The following is an 8,401-nucleotide window of genomic DNA, read 5'->3' as shown; positions in this document are numbered from 1 at the left end:
TTGATCTTTTTGAGACTTGTTTTTATGCTCTTACAAGATCGGTCTAGAGTAAGTCTTCCCTCTCTGGCTAATTTAACTCTGCTTTTAAGGTGTGGCGCATCTGGATCTCCACTGAACATTTATGCATTCAGTGTGGTCTCCTACCTACTTTGGCGGTAGGAGCTCAAACAATTCCTAGTTCTTACCAGTTTGGGGCACTGTTCAGCTCCTGGCTCTGCAGTAATTCTTCTTTTCCGGGAAGGCATATTTGTCAGGCCCCGTGGAGTTTCTCAGCGTGCAGGTACAAACCGGTATTCCGCCAAAGACTCCAGGGACCCTATGCAGAGTTCCAGAACTCTGTCCCTGCTTCCCTCTGCCTGCCAGCTCAGACCTGTCCATTCTTGGCCTCTCCAGACTTCAGTCTGTGTCGCTTCAGCTCAGCGAGATTGCTGGGCTTTGTCTGCGTTTCCCTTCATTGTGCTTAGTTGCGTTTTACTGGCAGGTGGAAAGCCTGGGAGGTGGTACTTCTTTGGTGTTGACTCTCATTCTGTTGGTTCCCCTGAAGTGTGCTTTGATGTAGCAAAGCGGAATGGCCGCCAGATGGCGCTGCCGCGCCCGCCCAAAGGTTCAGTCAAAACGCGCAAACGTCAACGCCCTTGGCATCAAGGTGCTGGTAATCAGGCGCTTCATTGATCCCCACCACGTGCCAGGCACCAAGCCGGGTTCTTCAGGACTTTAGGTCACTTGATCCCAATGGAGCTTCAGTGGGTAGAGGATATTACCTTTCAAGATGGGGAACCTGAAGCTCAGAGCCGTCCCATGTGACCAGTCAAGGCCACCTAGCTAGCAAGCAGGAAAGCCCGCTGACCCCAAAGCCTGTGCCCGCTCCACCCTCCCCACACCGCTCCCCCCACCCCAGCACCCCAGGGATTGCAATTCTGTGATGAAATTGTTTTTCTAGATAATGGCGACTGGAGAGAAAAGCCTCCTCCCAATGGTGAAGGGAGGCTGAGACTTTGAGGGCCACGCTATTTTGATGACTCGGTCCTTAGATTGCTAACATCCCTCCAAGGTTGGGGGGCTGCAGCTTAGTGTTTGGGTGTCTGACTTCATCATCAGCTGAGGAGACAAACAGGACACTGAGATCTCCAGGGAGCTGGGACAGACCCTGGGGGGAGGAGTCCGCTGAGGAAGGGAAGCCTGGGGGCATCCGCACCTCTTCCTAGGCTCCCCAACTACTGGATGCTAAATTGCTTCCTTTCCTGGAGGCTCAGCTTCTTTACCTGTAAAATGGGATCACAGTTACCTGGCTCCCAGGGTTTGGAAGGGCAGAATGAGAGCGTGTACCCCAAAGAGATGAAGCAAGAGCCAGACATTAATCTGAGAGCCTGTTGGTGGAGGGAGAAGCAGGGAGAAGAGGAGGAGGAGGGGGAGGATTTGATTTCTGGCCCCGGGAGGAACAGAGATGTCGGGGCAGGGAGCAGGGGTCAGAGAGGCCCACCCAGAAAGCCCAAGTGAGATGAGCACCCGAGGCCGGGGAGAATGCAGAGGGTGCAGGGGTGGGCTTGGGGTCCAGGAGAGAGTGGGTGCCTGCTGGCCCAGAGCATCCATTTCAGAGGCTAGGAAAGGTGGAAAAGAGAGACCAAGGGTGGAGTCATGGGACGTTGTTGTTTTCATCCTGGAAGAGAGAGACCAGTGAGAAGAAGGTGAATTAATACTGAAGGTGATGGGTGCCTGGGTGGCTCAGTGGGTTAAAGCCTCTGCCTTCCGCTCAGGTCATGGTCTCAGGGTCCTGGGATCAAGCCCTGCATGGGGCTCTCTGCTCAGTGGGGAGTCTGCTTCTTCTTCTCTCTCTGCCTGCTTCTCTGCCTACTTGTGATCTCTGTCTGTAAAATGAATAAATAAAATCTTTAAAATCTTCCCTCACTAAAGGTGAGGTGAGGGAAAATGCTGACAGCAGTCTTGCCAGGAGAGCGAGAAGTGCATAGAAGTTCCTAAATCAAATCCCGCTTTGGACACACAAATGCGTGAATGTGCGTGCGCGCGCACACACACACATACACACACTGCCTACAAAGCCAAAAAACATTAGGATAAGCTGTTTTTTTTTAAATTATTTTATTTATTTATCGGGGGGGGGGGAGAGCGAGCACAGGCAGACAGAATGGCAGGCAGAGGCAGAGGGAGAAGCAGGCTCCCCGCCGAGCAAGGAGCCTGATGTGGGACTCGATCCCAGGACGCTGGGATCATGACCTGAGCCGAAGGCAGCTGCTTAACCAACTGAGCCACCCAGGCGTCCCTTTTTTTTTTTTTTTTTAAATTTTATTCATGGATAAGCTGGTTTTTGGTAAAGGTGGTCATAAGAGAAATATACAAACACAATACCTATTCTTTCTACCGCAGTTTCATTAAGTTAATGGAAAATATATTTGCAGTAACAATAATAAATATGAAGTATCTTGGAATGAATTTAACAAAAAAGTTGTGGGACCTAGATTTAAAAAAATATTTTTTTAAAGATTTATTTATTTGTTTGAGAGAGATAGAGAATGAGCAGGAGGGGAAGAGGGAGAGGGAGAGAGAATCTCAAGCAGAAACTCCCTCCGCCACCCCGCTGAGGAGAGAGCCCAGCTTGGGGGTTGATCCTGAGACCCAGGAGATCAAGACCTGAGCTGAAATCAAGTTGGATGCTTAAGTGAGCCACCCAGGTGCCCCTAGCACAGAGATTTTAAAGTGAGCAAAATGAGGGGCACCTGGGTGGCTCATTGGATTAAGCGTCTGCCTTGGGCTCAGGTCATGATACCAGGGTCCTAAGATCTAGTTAGTCCCCCATCTGGCTTCCCGCTCAACGGAAAGCCTGCTTCTCCCTCTGCCTCTCCCTGCCATTCCCCCTGCTTGTGTGCTTTCTCTGACAAATAAATGAATGAATGAATGAATTTTTAAAAAGTAAACAAGAAACTTTGCAGAGAGATAACAGACTTGATTAGAGAGGAATGTACTGCCTGAACCTGAAAATAATATATAATGTTATAAAAATATTCATATTTTAATCCCATATTCAGTTTAATCACGAATCAGTAATTAATCATTAATTAATGATCAGTTGGTTCTTCAAAAGTTAATTTAAAAGATGCTTATTTATTTATTTATTTATTTTAAAGATTTTATTTGAAAAAGAGAGACAGCCAGAGAGGGAACACAAGCAGGGGGGGGGGTGGGAGAGGGAGAAGCAGACTCCTCACCAAGCAGGGAGGCGGACAGGGGGCCCAGTCCGAGGACCCTGGGATCATGACCTGAGCTGAAGGCAGATGTCCAATGACTGAGCCACCCAGGCGCCCCGACCTTTTTACTGTTAACAAAACACATTTTTATTTATTTATTTTTAAGATCTTTTTTTATTTTTAAGTCTCCACACCCAACATGAAGCTCCAACTTACAACCCTAAGATCAAGAGCCTTACACTCCACTGACTCAGCCGTGCACACCCTAAAACACATTTTTAGCCCGCGCTTATTAAAACCGCATGTTATGGGGGAAGGGGGGGTCGGGAGAGGGGGGTGATGTTATGGACATTGGGGAGGGTATGTGCTATGGTGAATGCTGTGAAGTGTGTAAACCTGGCGATTCACAGACCTGTACCCCTGGGAATAAAAATACATTATATGTTTATTTAAAAAAATTTAATAAAAAAACCCGCATCTTATAACATAGGAATAATCACTCAAATACAGACTTGAACAGAAAATCTACAAGTGGGCCCACACATATATGATGATTTAGTATGTGATAAGGGAAGCATTTCAAGTTCTTGAGAAGAGTGTTAAACAAATGGTGTTTTTTCAAAAAAGTTTGATTTATTTTTTTTAGAGAGAGAGAGAGAGCCCATGTGAGTGGGGATGAGGGGCAGAGGGCACAAGGGTGTCAAGTTGCCTCCGTGGGGAGCGTGGAGCCTGATGTGGGAGTTGATCTCTCGACCCTGAGATCATGACCGGAGCTGAAATCAAGAGTCGGAGGCTCAAAGGACTGCAGCACCAAGGTGCCCCTACCTACAAATGGTATTTTTTAATATGTGGCTCATATTATAGAAAGAACATAAGGGTCGCTGCCTATCCAATATTTTAAGACACATTTATTCCAGACATGTTAAGGATTAAAATACAAAAGCAAATGAACAAACAAAAAAGCAGCAGATTTACTGGAAGAAAACTTGGTACAGGTTAAAGTTCTTCAACCTTTAAACTTTAGAACAGGGGGCGCCTGGGTGACTCAGAGGGTTAAGCCTCTGCCTTTGGCTCAGGTCATGATCTCAGGGTCCTGGGATCGAGTCTCGCTGCTCCCCCTCGCACCTGTCTGCCTCTCTGCCTACTTGTGATCTCTCTCTCTGTCAAATAAATAAAATCTAAAAAAACCTACAAACAAACAAAACTTTAGAACAGGAGAACTAAAGCAAAAACATAGTTCATAAAGAAAACGTTGATAAACTTAATCAGGTAAAAAATTTAAATATCATACATCAAGTTCAAAAGCAAATGACAACCTGGAAAAAATGTTTGCAACAGATAAAACAAGAGATTAGTACTTTTAGTTTCTAAAGAGCTCTTCAAAAATTAATTAAAACGATATTTATTTTAATAGAAAAATTGTCTCCAGGCATAAGTAGGGAATTTAAAAAAGGAAACAAAGATGAGTACAATGTCTATTTTATACAACAGCATTATTTCTTACATGCCAATTAGTACACATTAAAAACCAATAATAAAACCCCAAGAAGGAGAGTATCCAGGAAAACAGGGACTGTGTTTTCTGGAGGCAGTTTACCACTACCTTTAAAAAACATGTCAAAGTTGTGTAGTTCATATTGTAATTCCCAATATCCCTGACATCCCAGCCCCACATTGTGGGGAAAAAAAAAAAAGAAGAGTGATCATCTTAATCCAACTGGAATAATCCCACTCTCTTGCCACAGTGATTGGCCAGGTAACCTAGTTCCCTTCCCTTGACCAAAGGACTGGTTTAGGTCTGGCCACTTTTCGCTGTTTGAACCACAGAGATACAAAGGGAGGTTTGCTGGGGCTGCTAGGAAAGCTTACTTATTCTTCGGCAAGCGTTTCCAGACTGGCACCTTCCCTCCTTTTCTGGAAGGAATGGAGTACATTAAGAACCCCGGAGGTGGGGCAGCCCCTTGGCCACCATGAGGGAAGGCACCAAGGAGGAAGCTGTCCTGAGGGAGGCAGAGTGAAGAGAAGAAAGGGACAAGGTCCTTGATGGTGTTGTGGGACACTGTGAATCACAGCAACCCCAAAGCCTGCTCTACATCTGTACCTTCTTGTCTTGTGCACCGATAAAGCCCGTCTGTCACTTGGTTTGGATTCCTCCTCGAAGCAGGCCTTCAGACAAGGATTCAGTGCAAGTGGCTTATTTGAGAAGTGATCCCGGGGGCCTGGGTGGGTCAGTCGATTAAGCATCTGACTTTGGCTCAGGTCATAAACTCAGGGATGGAGTTCAGGGGCCGGCTCTGAACTCAGTATGGAGTCAGTTTCCCCTCCCTCTGTCCCTCTGCTCCTCCCCTAGATCGTGCTCTCTCTCTTCCAAATGAATAAATAAAATCTTAGAGAGAATGAGAGAGATAAGTGATTCCACACAACACCAGGAGGAGAGGGTGGAAATGAAGCAGGGGAGGGAAGCGCATGTTATGAAGCCACTTTCCAATGGGAGCAATTGGACCTCAATCACCAGGGAACACATGCTTCAAGTTATCCCAAACAGGAGGCAAGAAGCAGGGTATTTCTAGGGCAACTTCCTATCCACCATCAGATGGAGGCTCCCTCCAGGCGCTGGGACTTCCAGTTTGCCAGTGTGCTGGCCAATGTGTTTGCCCAGCCAGGAGAAAAAGTCCTGAAACAGAGACCCAGGCTCTGGGAAGCCAAAAGCAACATGTTGCCTGGGGAATGAATGCGCAGGGGCTCCAGACTCCAGGCAGGGTACCCATACAGCTTCTCCAGCGGTGGAAGCTGCTCATGGCCCTGTTCGGAGCAGATACAAGGTGCATTCCCTTCAACCCAGCACTTCACTTGCCTGCAGTGTGTCCTAAGGAAGTAGGGGACAGTGTGTCTCGGTGCAGAGGACCTCTATGGGGAAGAGCCCAGGCTTTGGGGCCAACCTGGCACAAGTATTTCATGTCCCTGCGCTCCAGGGGGCTCCTAGGTCAAGGAGGCATCAGTCAGCACCTGCCTCAAGGGCTGCTTGGGGAGAAAGGCAAAGGGCTTCTACCAGGGATGCACAGAGTAAAAACACTTTGATGTCAATTGTTATTAAAATGAATGCCCTTGGGAACCCTCCTACACTGTTGGTGGGAATGCAATCTGGTGCAGCCACTTTGGAAAACAGTGTGGAGTTTCCTCAAAAAGTAAAAATAGAGATACCCTATGACCCTGAAATTACAGAAATGGGTATTTACCCCAAAGATACAGATGTAGTAAAAAGAAGGGGCACCTGTACCCCAATGTTCATAGCAGCAATTTCCACAATAGCAAAACTATGGAAAGAACCTAGATGTCCATCAACAGATGAATGGATAAAGAAGATGTGGTACATACACACAATGGAATACTATGTAGCCATCAAAAGAAATGAAATCTTGCCATTTGCGATGACGTGGATGGAACTAGAGCGTATCATGCTTAGCGAAATAAGTCAAGCAGAGAAAGACGACTATCATATGATCTCCCTGATATGAGGAAGTGGTGATGCAACGTGGTGGGTTTTGGGGGGTAGGAGAAGAATAAATGAAACAAGATGGGATTGGGAGGGAGACAAACCATAAGTGACTCTTAATCTCACAAAACAAACTGAGGGGGGTGGGGGGAGGGGGGTTGGGAGAAAGGGGGTGGGGTTATGGACATTGGGGAGGGTATGTGCTATGGTGAGTGCTGTGAAGTGTGTAAACCTGGTGATTCACAGACCTGTACCCCTGGGGATAAAAATACATTATATGTTTATAAAAAAATTAAAAAATTTAATAAAAAAAAATGAATGCCCTTGGTAACAACGGTTGGAAATTAACATCCGTCCATAGAGACGATGAGTACATTATAGCAGCTCACAGGGTGAACTGTGGATTACAACAGGGTGGATTACAACACGCCATCAAAAAGCCCACAGCACTACAGACTATACTGGCAGACATAGACGTTCACGATACCTTGTTAAATAAACCCAGCCCTTTACAAGACAGAACGTACCTTGTGCCCCTCTTGGCTCCCTGGCCTCAGTACTGTCCGGTGAGGGGATGGACCGCTAACAGGGGCGGGAGCTGGCCAGGGGGACACACAACATCTTGGGACCACTTCTGCAACTCCTGGTGAGTCTGTGATTATATCAACATAAAACACAGAAACAGGGGTGTCTGGGTGGCTCAGTCAGTTAAGCATCTGCATTCAGCTCAGGTCATGATCCCAGGGTCCTGGGATCGAGTCCTGCATCGGGCTTCTTGCTCCATGGGGAACCTGCTTCTCCCTCTGCCTGCTGTTCTCCTTCTTGTACTCTCTCTCTCTGACATATAAATAAATAAAATCTTTAAGAAATTAAAAAATAAAACATGAAAATGAGAAAAACCTAAAGAATAATCCCATTTATGAGAGATCTCTACGGTGTTTGTGCTACAAGTTTACACACTTTGATAGTAAAAATATTGTTGCTGGGGGCTGCTGGCTGGCTCAGTCAGCAGAGCATGTGACTTGATCTCCGGGTCATGAGTTTGAGCCCTGTGTTGGGTGTAGAGATCACTTAAAAATAAAATCTTACGGATGCCTGGGTGGCTTGGATGTTTGGGTATCTGCCTTCAGTTCATGTCATGATCTCCAGGTCCCGGGATCGAGTCCCTCATCAGGCCTTTGGCTGACTCAGCAGGGAGTCTGCTTCTCCCTCTCCCTCTGCATCTCCCCCTGCTTGTGTGCTTTCTCTTTCTGTCTCTCAAATGAATAAATAAAATCTTAAAAATAAATAAAATTGTTAAAAAAAGAACGTTTTTCTGAGTAAATGACATAATGGGTATTTCTAGAGTCTTTTTGTCCCCCCTATCTATACTTTCTGTAATGGAGCAGTTTTAGGTATGTAGGAAAAATGGAGCAAAAAGAATAGAGTTCCCAAATCTCCTCTCCCCAGTTTCTCCTGTCTTGAACAGTTTTATTTTGTGTGGTATATTTGTTGCAATTAACAAGCCAATGTTGATACACCATGATTAACTACCATCCGTGGTTCACACTAGGGCTCACACTTGGTATTGTGCATTCTACGGACTGTGATAATTGGATAGTGAATGAGCCTCCATAACAATATCCTAGAGAATAATAGTTTACTGCCCTACAAATCCTGTTTTATACCTGTTTAGCCTCCCTGCTAGCATGACAACCACTAGGTTTTT

This window comes from Mustela nigripes, chromosome 3, assembly GCF_022355385.1.
Source record: "Mustela nigripes isolate SB6536 chromosome 3, MUSNIG.SB6536, whole genome shotgun sequence".
In the NCBI taxonomy this organism is placed as follows: Eukaryota; Metazoa; Chordata; class Mammalia; order Carnivora; family Mustelidae; genus Mustela; species Mustela nigripes.
This window is presented reverse-complemented; position numbering follows the sequence as displayed.